Below are 16605 nucleotides of genomic sequence, written 5' to 3'. Positions count from 1 at the left end.
GACTTCCATAGAATTTATGAACCCCTGGTCCGATCTGGGTGATTTTTGGATATGTTGTCCACCCAGATCAGGGCTGTCAGGGGATGTAAGATTTACGGGGATGTGTTATGTTTCTGGGTACTTATGGGACTTTATAAAAAGGGGTGTTTCTTCTGCCCGTGGAAATTAAGTTAATGCATTAACTCCCTGAATTATATCACGGGCAGAGGGGAGGGATTGTTTACTGTATGTGGGAGTATCTTACTGTTAATTACTGTTTTCATTGCCTCCGCTAAAATTGCGGTCTGAGACAGATTTTTGCCGGCTGGACGCTTAAACGATCACTGGAGAGAAAAGCAATGTTAATTACTGTTTTCATTGCCTCCGCTAAAATTGCATTCTGAGACAGCTTAAACAATCGCTGGAGAGAAAAGCAACTGGCCCGTGTGGGGATCGAACCCACGGCCTTGGCGTTATTAGCACCACGCTCTAACCAACTGAGCTAACCGGCCACGGCAGGGGGAGCTGGCGTTCATGCTGATCCACACAAGCGAATGCTCCCGCGTCTTGTGCATATTAGAGGAGGCGGCCAAAGGAAATAAAAATAGCACTCCCCGTCGGGGAATCGAACCCCGGTCTCCCGCGTGACAGGCGGGGATACTCACCACTATACTAACGAGGATGAGCTGTGCAGTGACGGCGTGCGGCTCGCAGTCACGAGGATATTTGCGATATGTGACGAAAGCCACTGGGCTTTGGAGAAGACTACTTGCCAGCCTTTTACCCTGTGACTATGGCCCCTTTAATTTATTGCGGCAGAGAGACCCTAATTGTGCCTATTGGGACTTTAAACGTTGGTTCTTCGAACTCCCGAACAGTCAAAGTGGCCGCCATTCGACATTCGAACGCGTGGTGGCAGCCATCTTGTTCGCATGGGCTAAAACCGCGAATAGGCTTCAGGGGGACCTAGCCGCGAACGTCCTGGAACTATTTTCGACATGAAAACCTCGCGGTTCCCGGCCGGTCCCCCAGCGGCACTTAGCTGCGATTCTGTGGAACTGTTTTGGGCATGAAATCCTGCGTTCGCCTGGGCAAAACTATGACTTCCATAGAATTTCTGAACCCCTGGTCCGATCTGGGTGATTTTTGGATATGTTGTCCACCCAGATCAGGGCTGTCAGGGGATGTAAGATTTACGGGGATGTGTTATGTTTCTGGGTACTTATGGGACTTTATAAAAAGGGGTGTTTCTTCTGCCCGTGGAAATTAAGTTAATGCATTAACTCCCTGAATTATATCACGGGCAGAGGGGAGGGATTGTTTACTGTATGTGGGAGTATCTTACTGTTAATTACTGTTTTCATTGCCTCCGCTAAAATTGCGCTCTGTGACAGATTTTTGCCGGCTGGACGCTTAAACGATCACTGGAGAGAAAAGCAATGTTAATTACTGTTTTCATTGCCTCCGCTAAAATTGCATTCTGAGACAGCTTAAACAATCGCTGGAGAGAAAAGCAACTGGCCCGTGTGGGGATCGAACCCACGGCCTTGGCGTTATTAGCACCACGCTCTAACCAACTGAGCTAACCGGCCACGGCAGGGGGGAGCTGGCGTTCATGCTGATCCACACAAGCGAATGCTCCCGCGTCTTGTGCATATTAGAGGAGGCGGCCAAAGGAAATAAAAATAGCACTCCCCGTCGGGGAATCGAACCCCGGTCTCCCGCGTGACAGGCGGGGATACTCACCACTATACTAACGAGGATGAGCTGTGCAGTGACGGCGTGCGGCTCGCAGTCACGAGGATATTTGCGATATGTGACGAAAGCCACTGGGCTTTGGAGAAGACTACTTGCCAGCCTTTTACCCTGTGACTATGGCCCCTTTAATTTATTGCGGCAGAGAGACCCTAATTGTGCCTATTGGGACTTTAAACGTTGGTTCTTCGAACTCCCGAACAGTCAAAGTGGCCGCCATTCGACATTCGAACGCGTGGTGGCAGCCATCTTGTTCGCATGGGCTAAAACCGCGAATAGGCTTCAGGGGGACCTAGCCGCGAACGTCCTGGAACTATTTTCGACATGAAAACCTCGCGGTTCCCGGCCGGTCCCCCAGCGGCACTTAGCTGCGATTCTGTGGAACTGTTTTGGGCATGAAATCCTGCGTTCGCCTGGGCAAAACTATGACTTCCATAGAATTTCTGAACCCCTGGTCCGATCTGGGTGATTTTTGGATATGTTGTCCACCCAGATCAGGGCTGTCAGGGGATGTAAGATTTACGGGGATGTGTTATGTTTCTGGGTACTTATGGGACTTTATAAAAAGGGGTGTTTCTTCTGCCCGTGGAAATTAAGTTAATGCATTAACTCCCTGAATTATATCACGGGCAGAGGGGAGGGATTGTTTACTGTATGTGGGAGTATCTTACTGTTAATTACTGTTTTCATTGACTCCGCTAAAATTGCGGTCTGAGACAGATTTTTGCCGGCTGGACGCTTAAACGATCACTGGAGAGAAAAGCAATGTTAATTACTTTTTTTCATTGCCTCCGCTAAAATTGCATTCTGAGACAGCTTAAACAATCGCTGGAGAGAAAAGCAACTGGCCCGTGTGAGGATCGAACCCACGGCCTTGGCGTTATTAGCACCACGCTCTAACCAACTGAGCTAACCGGCCACGGCAGGGGGGAGCTGGCGTTCATGCTGATCCACACAAGCGAATGCTCCCGCGTCTTGTGCATATTAGAGGAGGCGGCCAAAGGAAATAAAAATAGCACTCCCCGTCGGGGAATCGAACCCCGGTCTCCCGCGTGACAGGCGGGGATACTCACCACTATACTAAAGAGGATGAGCTGTGCAGTGACGGCGTGCGGCTCGCAGTCACGAGGATATTTGCGATATGTGACGAAAGCCACTGGGCTTTGGAGAAGACTACTTGCCAGCCTTTTACCCTGTGACTATGGCCCCTTTAATTTATTGCGGCAGAGAGACCCTAATTGTGCCTATTGGGACTTTAAACGTTGGTTCTTCGAACTCCCGAACAGTCAAAGTGGCCGCCATTCGACATTCGAACGCGTGGTGGCAGCCATCTTGTTCGCATGGGCTAAAACCGCGAATAGGCTTCAGGGGGACCTAGCCGCGAACGTCCTGGAACTATTTTCGACATGAAAACCTCGCGGTTCCCGGCCGGTCCCCCAGCGGCACTTAGCTGCGATTCTGTGGAACTGTTTTGGGCATGAAATCCTGCGTTCGCCTGGGCAAAACTATGACTTCCATAGAATTTCTGAACCCCTGGTCCGATCTGGGTGATTTTTGGATATGTTGTCCACCCAGATCAGGGCTGTCAGGGGATGTAAGATTTACGGGGATGTGTTATGTTTCTGGGTACTTATGGGACTTTATAAAAAGGGGTGTTTCTTCTGCCCGTGGAAATTAAGTTAATGCATTAACTCCCTGAATTATATCACGGGCAGAGGGGAGGGATTGTTTACTGTATGTGGGAGTATCTTACTGTTAATTACTGTTTTCATTGCCTCCGCTAAAATTGCGGTCTGAGACAGATTTTTGCCGGCTGGACGCTTAAACGATCACTGGAGAGAAAAGCAATGTTAATTACTTTTTTTCATTGCCTCCGCTAAAATTGCATTCTGAGACAACTTAAACAATCGCTGGAGAGAAAAGCAACTGGCCCGTGTGGGGATCGAACCCACGGCCTTGGCGTTATTAGCACCACGCTCTAACCAACTGAGCTAACCGGCCACGGCAGGGGGGAGCTGGCGTTCATGCTGATCCACACAAGCGAATGCTCCCGCGTCTTGTGCATATTAGAGGAGGCGGCCAAAGGAAATAAAAATAGCACTCCCCGTCGGGGAATCGAACCCCGGTCTCCCGCGTGACAGGCGGGGATACTCACCACTATACTAACGAGGATGAGCTGTGCAGTGACGGCGTGCGGCTCGCAGTCACGAGGATATTTGCGATATGTGACGAAAGCCACTGGGCTTTGGAGAAGACTACTTGCCAGCCTTTTACCCTGTGACTATGGCCCCTTTAATTTATTGCGGCAGAGAGACCCTAATTGTGCCTATTGGGACTTTAAACGTTGGTTCTTCGAACTCCCGAACAGTCAAAGTGGCCGCCATTCGACATTCGAACGCGTGGTGGCAGCCATCTTGTTCGCATGGGCTAAAACCGCGAATAGGCTTCAGGGGGACCTAGCCGCGAACGTCCTGGAACTATTTTCGACATGAAAACCTCGCGGTTCCCGGCCGGTCCCCCAGCGGCACTTAGCTGCGATTCTGTGGAACTGTTTTGGGCATGAAATCCTGCGTTCGCCTGGGCAAAACTATGACTTCCATAGAATTTCTGAACCCCTGGTCCGATCTGGGTGATTTTTGGATATGTTGTCCACCCAGATCAGGGCTGTCAGGGGATGTAAGATTTACGGGGATGTGTTATGTTTCTGGGTACTTATGGGACTTTATAAAAAGGGGTGTTTCTTCTGCCCGTGGAAATTAAGTTAATGCATTAACTCCCTGAATTATATCACGGGCAGAGGGGAGGGATTGTTTACTGTATGTGGGAGTATCTTACTGTTAATTACTGTTTTCATTGCCTCCGCTAAAATTGCGGTCTGAGACAGATTTTTGCCGGCTGGACGCTTAAACGATCACTGGAGAGAAAAGCAATGTTAATTACTGTTTTCATTGCCTCCGCTAAAATTGCATTCTGAGACAGCTTAAACAATCGCTGGAGAGAAAAGCAACTGGCCCGTGTGGGGATCGAACCCACGGCCTTGGCGTTATTAGCACCACGCTCTAACCAACTGAGCTAACCGGCCACGGCAGGGGGGAGCTGGCGTTCATGCTGATCCACACAAGCGAATGCTCCCGCGTCTTGTGCATATTAGAGGAGGCGGCCAAAGGAAATAAAAATAGCACTCCCCGTCGGGGAATCGAACCCCGGTCTCCCGCGTGACAGGCGGGGATACTCACCACTATACTAACGAGGATGAGCTGTGCAGTGACGGCGTGCGGCTCGCAGTCACGAGGATATTTGCGATATGTGACGAAAGCCACTGGGCTTTGGAGAAGACTACTTGCCAGCCTTTTACCCTGTGACTATGGCCCCTTTAATTTATTGCGGCAGAGAGACCCTAATTGTGCCTATTGGGACTTTAAACGTTGGTTCTTCGAACTCCCGAACAGTCAAAGTGGCCGCCATTCGACATTCGAACGCGTGGTGGCAGCCATCTTGTTCGCATGGGCTAAAACCGCGAATAGGCTTCAGGGGGACCTAGCCGCGAACGTCCTGGAACTATTTTCGACATGAAAACCTCGCGGTTCCCGGCCGGTCCCCCAGCGGCACTTAGCTGCGATTCTGTGGAACTGTTTTGGGCATGAAATCCTGCGTTCGCCTGGGCAAAACTATGACTTCCATAGAATTTCTGAACCCCTGGTCCGATCTGGGTGATTTTTGGATATGTTGTCCACCCAGATCAGGGCTGTCAGGGGATGTAAGATTTACGGGGATGTGTTATGTTTCTGGGTACTTATGGGACTTTATAAAAAGGGGTGTTTCTTCTGCCCGTGGAAATTAAGTTAATGCATTAACTCCCTGAATTATATCACGGGCAGAGGGGAGGGATTGTTTACTGTATGTGGGAGTATCTTACTGTTAATTACTGTTTTCATTGCCTCCGCTAAAATTGCGGTCTGAGACAGATTTTTGCCGGCTGGACGCTTAAACGATCACTGGAGAGAAAAGCAATGTTAATTACTGTTTTCATTGCCTCCGCTAAAATTGCATTCTGAGACAGCTTAAACAATCGCTGGAGAGAAAAGCAACTAGCCCGTGTGGGGATCGAACCCACGGCCTTGGCGTTATTAGCACCACGCTCTAACCAACTGAGCTAACCGGCCACGGCAGGGGGAGCTGGCGTTCATGCTGATCCACACAAGCGAATGCTCCCGCGTCTTGTGCATATTAGAGGAGGCGGCCAAAGGAAATAAAAATAGCACTCCCCGTCGGGGAATCGAACCCCGGTCTCCCGCGTGACAGGCGGGGATACTCACCACTATACTAACGAGGATGAGCTGTGCAGTGACGGCGTGCGGCTCGCAGTCACGAGGATATTTGCGATATGTGACGAAAGCCACTGGGCTTTGGAGAAGACTACTTGCCAGCCTTTTACCCTGTGACTATGGCCCCTTTAATTTATTGCGGCAGAGAGACCCTAATTGTGCCTATTGGGACTTTAAACGTTGGTTCTTCGAACTCCCGAACAGTCAAAGTGGCCGCCATTCGACATTCGAACGCGTGGTGGCAGCCATCTTGTTCGCATGGGCTAAAACCGCGAATAGGCTTCAGGGGGACCTAGCCGCGAACGTCCTGGAACTATTTTCGACATGAAAACCTCGCGGTTCCCGGCCGTTCCCCCAGCGGCACTTAGCTGCGATTCTGTGGAACTGTTTTGGGCATGAAATCCTGCGTTCGCCTGGGCAAAACTATGACTTCCATAGAATTTCTGAACCCCTGGTCCGATCTGGGTGATTTTTGGATATGTTGTCCACCCAGATCAGGGCTGTCAGGGGATGTAAGATTTACGGGGATGTGTTATGTTTCTGGGTACTTATGGGACTTTATAAAAAGGGGTGTTTCTTCTGCCCGTGGAAATTAAGTTAATGCATTAACTCCCTGAATTATATCACGGGCAGAGGGGAGGGATTGTTTACTGTATGTGGGAGTATCTTACTGTTAATTACTGTTTTCATTGCCTCCGCTAAAATTGCGCTCTGTGACAGATTTTTGCCGGCTGGACGCTTAAACGATCACTGGAGAGAAAAGCAATGTTAATTACTGTTTTCATTGCCTCCGCTAAAATTGCATTCTGAGACAGCTTAAACAATCGCTGGAGAGAAAAGCAACTGGCCCGTGTGGGGATCGAACCCACGGCCTTGGCGTTATTAGCACCACGCTCTAACCAACTGAGCTAACCGGCCACGGCAGGGGGGAGCTGGCGTTCATGCTGATCCACACAAGCGAATGCTCCCGCGTCTTGTGCATATTAGAGGAGGCGGCCAAAGGAAATAAAAATAGCACTCCCCGTCGGGGAATCGAACCCCGGTCTCCCGCGTGACAGGCGGGGATACTCACCACTATACTAACGAGGATGAGCTGTGCAGTGACGGCGTGCGGCTCGCAGTCACGAGGATATTTGCGATATGTGACGAAAGCCACTGGGCTTTGGAGAAGACTACTTGCCAGCCTTTTACCCTGTGACTATGGCCCCTTTAATTTATTGCGGCAGAGAGACCCTAATTGTGCCTATTGGGACTTTAAACGTTGGTTCTTCGAACTCCCGAACAGTCAAAGTGGCCGCCATTCGACATTCGAACGCGTGGTGGCAGCCATCTTGTTCGCATGGGCTAAAACCGCGAATAGGCTTCAGGGGGACCTAGCCGCGAACGTCCTGGAACTATTTTCGACATGAAAACCTCGCGGTTCCCGGCCGGTCCCCCAGCGGCACTTAGCTGCGATTCTGTGGAACTGTTTTGGGCATGAAATCCTGCGTTCGCCTGGGCAAAACTATGACTTCCATAGAATTTCTGAACCCCTGGTCCGATCTGGGTGATTTTTGGATATGTTGTCCACCCAGATCAGGGCTGTCAGGGGATGTAAGATTTACGGGGATGTGTTATGTTTCTGGGTACTTATGGGACTTTATAAAAAGGGGTGTTTCTTCTGCCCGTGGAAATTAAGTTAATGCATTAACTCCCTGAATTATATCACGGGCAGAGGGGAGGGATTGTTTACTGTATGTGGGAGTATCTTACTGTTAATTACTGTTTTCATTGCCTCCGCTAAAATTGCGGTCTGAGACAGATTTTTGCCGGCTGGACGCTTAAACGATCACTGGAGAGAAAAGCAATGTTAATTACTGTTTTCATTGCCTCCGCTAAAATTGCATTCTGAGACAGCTTAAACAATCGCTGGAGAGAAAAGCAACTGGCCCGTGTGGGGATCGAACCCACAGCCTTGGCGTTATTAGCACCACGCTCTAACCAACTGAGCTAACCGGCCACGGCAGGGGGAGCTGGCGTTCATGCTGATCCACACAAGCGAATGCTCCCGCGTCTTGTGCATATTAGAGGAGGCGGCCAAAGGAAATAAAAATAGCACTCCCCGTCGGGGAATCGAACCCCGGTCTCCCGCGTGACAGGCGGGGATACTCACCACTATACTAACGAGGATGAGCTGTGCAGTGACGGCGTGCGGCTCGCAGTCACGAGGATATTTGCGATATGTGACGAAAGCCACTGGGCTTTGGAGAAGACTACTTGCCAGCCTTTTACCCTGTGACTATGGCCCCTTTAATTTATTGCGGCAGAGAGACCCTAATTGTGCCTATTGGGACTTTAAACGTTGGTTCTTCGAACTCCCGAACAGTCAAAGTGGCCGCCATTCGACATTCGAACGCGTGGTGGCAGCCATCTTGTTCGCATGGGCTAAAACCGCGAATAGGCTTCAGGGGGACCTAGCCGCGAACGTCCTGGAACTATTTTCGACATGAAAACCTCGCGGTTCCCGGCCGGTCCCCCAGCGGCACTTAGCTGCGATTCTGTGGAACTGTTTTGGGCATGAAATCCTGCGTTCGCCTGGGCAAAACTATGACTTCCATAGAATTTCTGAACCCCTGGTCCGATCTGGGTGATTTTTGGATATGTTGTCCACCCAGATCAGGGCTGTCAGGGGATGTAAGATTTACGGGGATGTGTTATGTTTCTGGGTACTTATGGGACTTTATAAAAAGGGGTGTTTCTTCTGCCCGTGGAAATTAAGTTAATGCATTAACTCCCTGAATTATATCACGGGCAGAGGGGAGGGATTGTTTACTGTATGTGGGAGTATCTTCCTGTTAATTACTGTTTTCATTGCCTCCGCTAAAATTGCGCTCTGTGACAGATTTTTGCCGGCTGGACGCTTAAACGATCACTGGAGAGAAAAGCAATGTTAATTACTGTTTTCATTGCCTCCGCTAAAATTGCATTCTGAGACAGCTTAAACAATCGCTGGAGAGAAAAGCAACTGGCCCGTGTGAGGATCGAACCCACGGCCTTGGCGTTATTAGCACCACGCTCTAACCGGCCACGGCAGGGGGGAGCTGGCGTTGATGCTGATCCACACAAGCGAATGCTCCCGCGTCTTGTGCATATTAGAGGAGGCGGCCAAAGGAAATAAAAATAGCACTCCCCGTCGGGGAATCGAACCCCGGTCTCCCGCGTGACAGGCGGGGATACTCACCACTATACTAACGAGGATGAGCTGTGCAGTGACGGCGTGCGGCTCGCAGTCACGAGGATATTTGCGATATGTGACGAAAGCCACTGGGCTTTGGAGAAGACTACTTGCCAGCCTTTTACCCTGTGACTATGGCCCCTTTAATTTATTGCGGCAGAGAGACCCTAATTGTGCCTATTGGGACTTTAAACGTTGGTTCTTCGAACTCCCGAACAGTCAAAGTGGCCGCCATTCGACATTCGAACGCGTGGTGGCAGCCATCTTGTTCGCATGGGCTAAAACCGCGAATAGGCTTCAGGGGGACCTAGCCGCGAACGTCCTGGAACTATTTTCGACATGAAAACCTCGCGGTTCCCGGCCGGTCCCCCAGCGGCACTTAGCTGCGATTCTGTGGAACTGTTTTGGGCATGAAATCCTGCGTTCGCCTGGGCAAAACTATGACTTCCATAGAATTTCTGAACCCCTGGTCCGATCTGGGTGATTTTTGGATATGTTGTCCACCCAGATCAGGGCTGTCAGGGGATGTAAGATTTACGGGGATGTGTTATGTTTCTGGGTACTTATGGGACTTTATAAAAAGGGGTGTTTCTTCTGCCCGTGGAAATTAAGTTAATGCATTAACTCCCTGAATTATATCACGGGCAGAGGGGAGGGATTGTTTACTGTATGTGGGAGTATCTTACTGTTAATTACTGTTTTCATTGCCTCCGCTAAAATTGCGGTCTGAGACAGATTTTTGCCGGCTGGACGCTTAAACGATCACTGGAGAGAAAAGCAATGTTAATTACTTTTTTTCATTGCCTCCGCTAAAATTGCATTCTGAGACAGCTTAAACAATCGCTGGAGAGAAAAGCAACTGGCCCGTGTGGGGATCGAACCCACGGCCTTGGCGTTATTAGCACCACGCTCTAACCAACTGAGCTAACCGGCCACGGCAGGGGAGCTGGCGTTCATGCTGATCCACACAAGCGAATGCTCCCGCGTCTTGTGCATATTAGAGGAGGCGGCCAAAGGAAATAAAAATAGCACTCCCCGTCGGGGAATCGAACCCCGGTCTCCCGCGTGACAGGCGGGGATACTCACCACTATACTAACGAGGATGAGCTGTGCAGTGACGGCGTGCGGCTCGCAGTCACGAGGATATTTGCGATATGTGACGAAAGCCACTGGGCTTTGGAGAAGACTACTTGCCAGCCTTTTACCCTGTGACTATGGCCCCTTTAATTTATTGCGGCAGAGAGACCCTAATTGTGCCTATTGGGACTTTAAACGTTGGTTCTTCGAACTCCCGAACAGTCAAAGTGGCCGCCATTCGACATTCGAACGCGTGGTGGCAGCCATCTTGTTCGCATGGGCTAAAACCGCGAATAGGCTTCAGGGGGACCTAGCCGCGAACGTCCTGGAACTATTTTCGACATGAAAACCTCGCGGTTCCCGGCCGGTCCCCCAGCGGCACTTAGCTGCGATTCTGTGGAACTGTTTTGGGCATGAAATCCTGCGTTCGCCTGGGCAAAACTATGACTTCCATAGAATTTCTGAACCCCTGGTCCGATCTGGGTGATTTTTGGATATGTTGTCCACCCAGATCAGGGCTGTCAGGGGATGTAAGATTTACGGGGATGTGTTATGTTTCTGGGTACTTATGGGACTTTATAAAAAGGGGTGTTTCTTCTGCCCGTGGAAATTAAGTTAATGCATTAACTCCCTGAATTATATCACGGGCAGAGGGGAGGGATTGTTTACTGTATGTGGGAGTATCTTACTGTTAATTACTGTTTTCATTGCCTCCGCTAAAATTGCGGTCTGAGACAGATTTTTGCCGGCTGGACGCTTAAACGATCACTGGAGAGAAAAGCAATGTTAATTACTGTTTTCATTGCCTCCGCTAAAATTGCATTCTGAGACAGCTTAAACAATCGCTGGAGAGAAAAGCAACTGGCCCGTGTGGGGATCGAACCCACGGCCTTGGCGTTATTAGCACCACGCTCTAACCAACTGAGCTAACCGGCCACGGCAGGGGGGAGCTGGCGTTCATGCTGATCCACACAAGCGAATGCTCCCGCGTCTTGTGCATATTAGAGGAGGCGGCCAAAGGAAATAAAAATAGCACTCCCCGTCGGGGAATCGAACCCCGGTCTCCCGCGTGACAGGCGGGGATACTCACCACTATACTAACGAGGATGAGCTGTGCAGTGACGGCGTGCGGCTCGCAGTCACGAGGATATTTGCGATATGTGACGAAAGCCACTGGGCTTTGGAGAAGACTACTTGCCAGCCTTTTACCCTGTGACTATGGCCCCTTTAATTTATTGCGGCAGAGAGACCCTAATTGTGCCTATTGGGACTTTAAACGTTGGTTCTTCGAACTCCCGAACAGTCAAAGTGGCCGCCATTCGACATTCGAACGCGTGGTGGCAGCCATCTTGTTCGCATGGGCTAAAACCGCGAATAGGCTTCAGGGGGACCTAGCCGCGAACGTCCTGGAACTATTTTCGACATGAAAACCTCGCGGTTCCCGGCCGGTCCCCCAGCGGCACTTAGCTGCGATTCTGTGGAACTGTTTTGGGCATGAAATCCTGCGTTCGCCTGGGCAAAACTATGACTTCCATAGAATTTCTGAACCCCTGGTCCGATCTGGGTGATTTTTGGATATGTTGTCCACCCAGATCAGGGCTGTCAGGGGATGTAAGATTTACGGGGATGTGTTATGTTTCTGGGTACTTATGGGACTTTATAAAAAGGGGTGTTTCTTCTGCCCGTGGAAATTAAGTTAATGCATTAACTCCCTGAATTATATCACGGGCAGAGGGGAGGGATTGTTTACTGTATGTGGGAGTATCTTACTGTTAATTACTGTTTTCATTGCCTCCGCTAAAATTGCGGTCTGAGACAGATTTTTGCCGGCTGGACGCTTAAACGATCACTGGAGAGAAAAGCAATGTTAATTACTGTTTTCATTGCCTCCGCTAAAATTGCATTCTGAGACAGCTTAAACAATCGCTGGAGAGAAAAGCAACTGGCCCGTGTGGGGATCGAACCCACGGCCTTGGCGTTATTAGCACCACGCTCTAACCAACTGAGCTAACCGGCCACGGCAGGGGGGAGCTGGCGTTCATGCTGATCCACACAAGCGAATGCTCCCGCGTCTTGTGCATATTAGAGGAGGCGGCCAAAGGAAATAAAAATAGCACTCCCCGTCGGGGAATCGAACCCCGGTCTCCCGCGTGACAGGCGGGGATACTCACCACTATACTAACGAGGATGAGCTGTGCAGTGACGGCGTGCGGCTCGCAGTCACGAGGATATTTGCGATATGTGACGAAAGCCACTGGGCTTTGGAGAAGACTACTTGCCAGCCTTTTACCCTGTGACTATGGCCCCTTTAATTTATTGCGGCAGAGAGACCCTAATTGTGCCTATTGGGACTTTAAACGTTGGTTCTTCGAACTCCCGAACAGTCAAAGTGGCCGCCATTCGACATTCGAACGCGTGGTGGCAGCCATCTTGTTCGCATGGGCTAAAACCGCGAATAGGCTTCAGGGGGACCTAGCCGCGAACGTCCTGGAACTATTTTCGACATGAAAACCTCGCGGTTCCCGGCCGGTCCCCCAGCGGCACTTAGCTGCGATTCTGTGGAACTGTTTTGGGCATGAAATCCTGCGTTCGCCTGGGCAAAACTATGACTTCCATAGAATTTCTGAACCCCTGGTCCGATCTGGGTGATTTTTGGATATGTTGTCCACCCAGATCAGGGCTGTCAGGGGATGTAAGATTTACGGGGATGTGTTATGTTTCTGGGTACTTATGGGACTTTATAAAAAGGGGTGTTTCTTCTGCCCGTGGAAATTAAGTTAATGCATTAACTCCCTGAATTATATCACGGGCAGAGGGGAGGGATTGTTTACTGTATGTGGGAGTATCTTCCTGTTAATTACTGTTTTCATTGCCTCCGCTAAAATTGCGCTCTGTGACAGATTTTTGCCGGCTGGACGCTTAAACGATCACTGGAGAGAAAAGCAATGTTAATTACTGTTTTCATTGCCTCCGCTAAAATTGCATTCTGAGACAGCTTAAACAATCGCTGGAGAGAAAAGCAACTGGCCCGTGTGGGGATCGAACCCACGGCCTTGGCGTTATTAGCACCACGCTCTAACCAACTGAGCTAACCGGCCACGGCAGGGGGGAGCTGGCGTTCATGCTGATCCACACAAGCGAATGCTCCCGCGTCTTGTGCATATTAGAGGAGGCGGCCAAAGGAAATAAAAATAGCACTCCCCGTCGGGGAATCGAACCCCGGTCTCCCGCGTGACAGGCGGGGATACTCACCACTATACTAACGAGGATGAGCTGTGCAGTGACGGCGTGCGGCTCGCAGTCACGAGGATATTTGCGATATGTGACGAAAGCCGCTGGGCTTTGGAGAAGACTACTTGCCAGCCTTTTACCCTGTGACTATGGCCCCTTTAATTTATTGCGGCAGAGAGACCCTAATTGTGCCTATTGGGACTTTAAACGTTGGTTCTTCGAACTCCCGAACAGTCAAAGTGGCCGCCATTCGACATTCGAACGCGTGGTGGCAGCCATCTTGTTCGCATGGGCTAAAACCGCGAATAGGCTTCAGGGGGACCTAGCCGCGAACGTCCTGGAACTATTTTCGACATGAAAACCTCGCGGTTCCCGGCCGGTCCCCCAGCGGCACTTAGCTGCGATTCTGTGGAACTGTTTTGGGCATGAAATCCTGCGTTCGCCTGGGCAAAACTATGACTTCCATAGAATTTCTGAACCCCTGGTCCGATCTGGGTGATTTTTGGATATGTTGTCCACCCAGATCAGGGCTGTCAGGGGATGTAAGATTTACGGGGATGTGTTATGTTTCTGGGTACTTATGGGACTTTATAAAAAGGGGTGTTTCTTCTGCCCGTGGAAATTAAGTTAATGCATTAACTCCCTGAATTATATCACGGGCAGAGGGGAGGGATTGTTTACTGTATGTGGGAGTATCTTCCTGTTAATTACTGTTTTCATTGCCTCCGCTAAAATTGCGCTCTGTGACAGATTTTTGCCGGCTGGACGCTTAAACGATCACTGGAGAGAAAAGCAATGTTAATTACTGTTTTCATTGCCTCCGCTAAAATTGCATTCTGAGACAGCTTAAACAATCGCTGGAGAGAAAAGCAACTGGCCCGTGTGGGGATCGAACCCACGGCCTTGGCGTTATTAGCACCACGCTCTAACCAACTGAGCTAACCGGCCACGGCAGGGGGGAGCTGGCGTTCATGCTGATCCACACAAGCGAATGCTCCCGCGTCTTGTGCATATTAGAGGAGGCGGCCAAAGGAAATAAAAATAGCACTCCCCGTCGGGGAATCGAACCCCGGTCTCCCGCGTGACAGGCGGGGATACTCACCACTATACTAACGAGGATGAGCTGTGCAGTGACGGCGTGCGGCTCGCAGTCACGAGGATATTTGCGATATGTGACGAAAGCCACTGGGCTTTGGAGAAGACTACTTGCCAGCCTTTTACCCTGTGACTATGGCCCCTTTAATTTATTGCGGCAGAGAGACCCTAATTGTGCCTATTGGGACTTTAAACGTTGGTTCTTCGAACTCCCGAACAGTCAAAGTGGCCGCCATTCGACATTCGAACGCGTGGTGGCAGCCATCTTGTTCGCATGGGCTAAAACCGCAAATAGGCTTCAGGGGGACCTAGCCGCGAACGTCCTGGAACTATTTTCGACATGAAAACCTCGCGGTTCCCGGCCGGTCCCCCAGCGGCACTTAGCTGCGATTCTGTGGAACTGTTTTGGGCATGAAATCCTGCGTTCGCCTGGGCAAAACTATGACTTCCATAGAATTTCTGAACCCCTGGTCCGATCTGGGTGATTTTTGGATATGTTGTCCACCCAGATCAGGGCTGTCAGGGGATGTAAGATTTACGGGGATGTGTTATGTTTCTGGGTACTTATGGGACTTTATAAAAAGGGGTGTTTCTTCTGCCCGTGGAAATTAAGTTAATGCATTAACTCCCTGAATTATATCACGGGCAGAGGGGAGGGATTGTTTACTGTATGTGGGAGTATCTTCCTGTTAATTACTGTTTTCATTGCCTCCGCTAAAATTGCGCTCTGTGACAGATTTTTGCCGGCTGGACGCTTAAACGATCACTGGAGAGAAAAGCAATGTTAATTACTGTTTTCATTGCCTCCGCTAAAATTGCATTCTGAGACAGCTTAAACAATCGCTGGAGAGAAAAGCAACTGGCCCGTGTGGGGATCGAACCCACGGCCTTGGCGTTATTAGCACCACGCTCTAACCAACTGAGCTAACCGGCCACGGCAGGGGGGAGCTGGCGTTCATGCTGATCCACACAAGCGAATGCTCCCGCGTCTTGTGCATATTAGAGGAGGCGGCCAAAGGAAATAAAAATAGCACTCCCCGTCGGGGAATCGAACCCCGGTCTCCCGCGTGACAGGCGGGGATACTCACCACTATACTAACGAGGATGAGCTGTGCAGTGACGGCGTGCGGCTCGCAGTCACGAGGATATTTGCGATATGTGACGAAAGCCACTGGGCTTTGGAGAAGACTACTTGCCAGCCTTTTACCCTGTGACTATGGCCCCTTTAATTTATTGCGGCAGAGAGACCCTAATTGTGCCTATTGGGACTTTAAACGTTGGTTCTTCGAACTCCCGAACAGTCAAAGTGGCCGCCATTCGACATTCGAACGCGTGGTGGCAGCCATCTTGTTCGCATGGGCTAAAACCGCGAATAGGCTTCAGGGGGACCTAGCCGCGAACGTCCTGGAACTATTTTCGACATGAAAACCTCGCGGTTCCCGGCCGGTCCCCCAGCGGCACTTAGCTGCGATTCTGTGGAACTGTTTTGGGCATGAAATCCTGCGTTCGCCTGGGCAAAACTATGACTTCCATAGAATTTCTGAACCCCTGGTCCGATCTGGGTGATTTTTGGATATGTTGTCCACCCTGATCAGGGCTGTCAGGGGATGTAAGATTTACGGGGATGTGTTATGTTTCTGGGTACTTATGGGACTTTATAAAAAGGGGTGTTTCTTCTGCCCGTGGAAATTAAGTTAATGCATTAACTCCCTGAATTATATCACGGGCAGAGGGGAGGGATTGTTTACTGTGTGTGGGAGTATCTTACTGTTAATTACTGTTTTCATTGCCTCCGCTAAAATTGCGGTCTGAGACAGATTTTTGCCGGCTGGACGCTTAAACGATCACTGGAGAGAAAAGCAATGTTAATTACTGTTTTCATTGCCTCCGCTAAAATGGCATTCTGAGACAGCTTAAACAATCGCTGGA

At 50.2% G+C, this 16605-nt stretch overlaps 28 non-coding genes across 28 annotated transcripts; all 28 read right to left on the bottom strand.

Moving 5' to 3' along the window:
* Positions 1 to 417: 417 nt before the first annotated feature.
* On the bottom strand, positions 418 to 491 carry TRNAI-AAU (transfer RNA isoleucine (anticodon AAU)). The gene has a single exon. It is a non-coding gene; the product is annotated as a tRNA-Ile (tRNA).
* Positions 492 to 589: 98 nt separating this feature from the next.
* Positions 590 to 661, bottom strand: TRNAD-GUC (transfer RNA aspartic acid (anticodon GUC)). Its single transcript has one exon. It is a non-coding gene; the product is annotated as a tRNA-Asp (tRNA).
* Positions 662 to 1497: 836 nt separating this feature from the next.
* On the bottom strand, positions 1498 to 1571 carry TRNAI-AAU (transfer RNA isoleucine (anticodon AAU)). Its single transcript has one exon. It is a non-coding gene; the product is annotated as a tRNA-Ile (tRNA).
* Positions 1572 to 1670: 99 nt separating this feature from the next.
* On the bottom strand, positions 1671 to 1742 carry TRNAD-GUC (transfer RNA aspartic acid (anticodon GUC)). The gene has a single exon. It is a non-coding gene; the product is annotated as a tRNA-Asp (tRNA).
* A 1010-nt stretch (positions 1743 to 2752) lies between these two features.
* TRNAD-GUC (transfer RNA aspartic acid (anticodon GUC)) lies at positions 2753 to 2824 on the bottom strand. The gene has a single exon. It is a non-coding gene; the product is annotated as a tRNA-Asp (tRNA).
* An 837-nt stretch (positions 2825 to 3661) lies between these two features.
* On the bottom strand, positions 3662 to 3735 carry TRNAI-AAU (transfer RNA isoleucine (anticodon AAU)). The gene has a single exon. It is a non-coding gene; the product is annotated as a tRNA-Ile (tRNA).
* A 99-nt stretch (positions 3736 to 3834) lies between these two features.
* Positions 3835 to 3906, bottom strand: TRNAD-GUC (transfer RNA aspartic acid (anticodon GUC)). The gene has a single exon. It is a non-coding gene; the product is annotated as a tRNA-Asp (tRNA).
* Positions 3907 to 4742: 836 nt separating this feature from the next.
* On the bottom strand, positions 4743 to 4816 carry TRNAI-AAU (transfer RNA isoleucine (anticodon AAU)). The gene has a single exon. It is a non-coding gene; the product is annotated as a tRNA-Ile (tRNA).
* Positions 4817 to 4915: 99 nt separating this feature from the next.
* On the bottom strand, positions 4916 to 4987 carry TRNAD-GUC (transfer RNA aspartic acid (anticodon GUC)). Its single transcript has one exon. It is a non-coding gene; the product is annotated as a tRNA-Asp (tRNA).
* An 836-nt stretch (positions 4988 to 5823) lies between these two features.
* TRNAI-AAU (transfer RNA isoleucine (anticodon AAU)) lies at positions 5824 to 5897 on the bottom strand. Its single transcript has one exon. It is a non-coding gene; the product is annotated as a tRNA-Ile (tRNA).
* Positions 5898 to 5995: 98 nt separating this feature from the next.
* TRNAD-GUC (transfer RNA aspartic acid (anticodon GUC)) lies at positions 5996 to 6067 on the bottom strand. Its single transcript has one exon. It is a non-coding gene; the product is annotated as a tRNA-Asp (tRNA).
* An 836-nt stretch (positions 6068 to 6903) lies between these two features.
* Positions 6904 to 6977, bottom strand: TRNAI-AAU (transfer RNA isoleucine (anticodon AAU)). The gene has a single exon. It is a non-coding gene; the product is annotated as a tRNA-Ile (tRNA).
* A 99-nt stretch (positions 6978 to 7076) lies between these two features.
* On the bottom strand, positions 7077 to 7148 carry TRNAD-GUC (transfer RNA aspartic acid (anticodon GUC)). Its single transcript has one exon. It is a non-coding gene; the product is annotated as a tRNA-Asp (tRNA).
* Positions 7149 to 7984: 836 nt separating this feature from the next.
* Positions 7985 to 8058, bottom strand: TRNAI-AAU (transfer RNA isoleucine (anticodon AAU)). Its single transcript has one exon. It is a non-coding gene; the product is annotated as a tRNA-Ile (tRNA).
* A 98-nt stretch (positions 8059 to 8156) lies between these two features.
* Positions 8157 to 8228, bottom strand: TRNAD-GUC (transfer RNA aspartic acid (anticodon GUC)). Its single transcript has one exon. It is a non-coding gene; the product is annotated as a tRNA-Asp (tRNA).
* A 996-nt stretch (positions 8229 to 9224) lies between these two features.
* Positions 9225 to 9296, bottom strand: TRNAD-GUC (transfer RNA aspartic acid (anticodon GUC)). The gene has a single exon. It is a non-coding gene; the product is annotated as a tRNA-Asp (tRNA).
* An 837-nt stretch (positions 9297 to 10133) lies between these two features.
* Positions 10134 to 10207, bottom strand: TRNAI-AAU (transfer RNA isoleucine (anticodon AAU)). Its single transcript has one exon. It is a non-coding gene; the product is annotated as a tRNA-Ile (tRNA).
* A 97-nt stretch (positions 10208 to 10304) lies between these two features.
* On the bottom strand, positions 10305 to 10376 carry TRNAD-GUC (transfer RNA aspartic acid (anticodon GUC)). The gene has a single exon. It is a non-coding gene; the product is annotated as a tRNA-Asp (tRNA).
* Positions 10377 to 11212: 836 nt separating this feature from the next.
* On the bottom strand, positions 11213 to 11286 carry TRNAI-AAU (transfer RNA isoleucine (anticodon AAU)). Its single transcript has one exon. It is a non-coding gene; the product is annotated as a tRNA-Ile (tRNA).
* Positions 11287 to 11385: 99 nt separating this feature from the next.
* TRNAD-GUC (transfer RNA aspartic acid (anticodon GUC)) lies at positions 11386 to 11457 on the bottom strand. Its single transcript has one exon. It is a non-coding gene; the product is annotated as a tRNA-Asp (tRNA).
* Positions 11458 to 12293: 836 nt separating this feature from the next.
* On the bottom strand, positions 12294 to 12367 carry TRNAI-AAU (transfer RNA isoleucine (anticodon AAU)). Its single transcript has one exon. It is a non-coding gene; the product is annotated as a tRNA-Ile (tRNA).
* Positions 12368 to 12466: 99 nt separating this feature from the next.
* TRNAD-GUC (transfer RNA aspartic acid (anticodon GUC)) lies at positions 12467 to 12538 on the bottom strand. The gene has a single exon. It is a non-coding gene; the product is annotated as a tRNA-Asp (tRNA).
* Positions 12539 to 13374: 836 nt separating this feature from the next.
* TRNAI-AAU (transfer RNA isoleucine (anticodon AAU)) lies at positions 13375 to 13448 on the bottom strand. The gene has a single exon. It is a non-coding gene; the product is annotated as a tRNA-Ile (tRNA).
* A 99-nt stretch (positions 13449 to 13547) lies between these two features.
* Positions 13548 to 13619, bottom strand: TRNAD-GUC (transfer RNA aspartic acid (anticodon GUC)). Its single transcript has one exon. It is a non-coding gene; the product is annotated as a tRNA-Asp (tRNA).
* An 836-nt stretch (positions 13620 to 14455) lies between these two features.
* Positions 14456 to 14529, bottom strand: TRNAI-AAU (transfer RNA isoleucine (anticodon AAU)). Its single transcript has one exon. It is a non-coding gene; the product is annotated as a tRNA-Ile (tRNA).
* Positions 14530 to 14628: 99 nt separating this feature from the next.
* Positions 14629 to 14700, bottom strand: TRNAD-GUC (transfer RNA aspartic acid (anticodon GUC)). The gene has a single exon. It is a non-coding gene; the product is annotated as a tRNA-Asp (tRNA).
* An 836-nt stretch (positions 14701 to 15536) lies between these two features.
* On the bottom strand, positions 15537 to 15610 carry TRNAI-AAU (transfer RNA isoleucine (anticodon AAU)). The gene has a single exon. It is a non-coding gene; the product is annotated as a tRNA-Ile (tRNA).
* Positions 15611 to 15709: 99 nt separating this feature from the next.
* TRNAD-GUC (transfer RNA aspartic acid (anticodon GUC)) lies at positions 15710 to 15781 on the bottom strand. Its single transcript has one exon. It is a non-coding gene; the product is annotated as a tRNA-Asp (tRNA).
* Between the last annotated feature and the right edge of the window lie 824 nt (positions 15782 to 16605).

The sequence above is a fragment of the Pelobates fuscus genome, chromosome 5 (genome assembly GCF_036172605.1).
Source record: "Pelobates fuscus isolate aPelFus1 chromosome 5, aPelFus1.pri, whole genome shotgun sequence".
NCBI lineage: Eukaryota > Metazoa > Chordata > Amphibia > Anura > Pelobatidae > Pelobates > Pelobates fuscus.
This window is presented reverse-complemented; position numbering and strand designations above follow the sequence as displayed.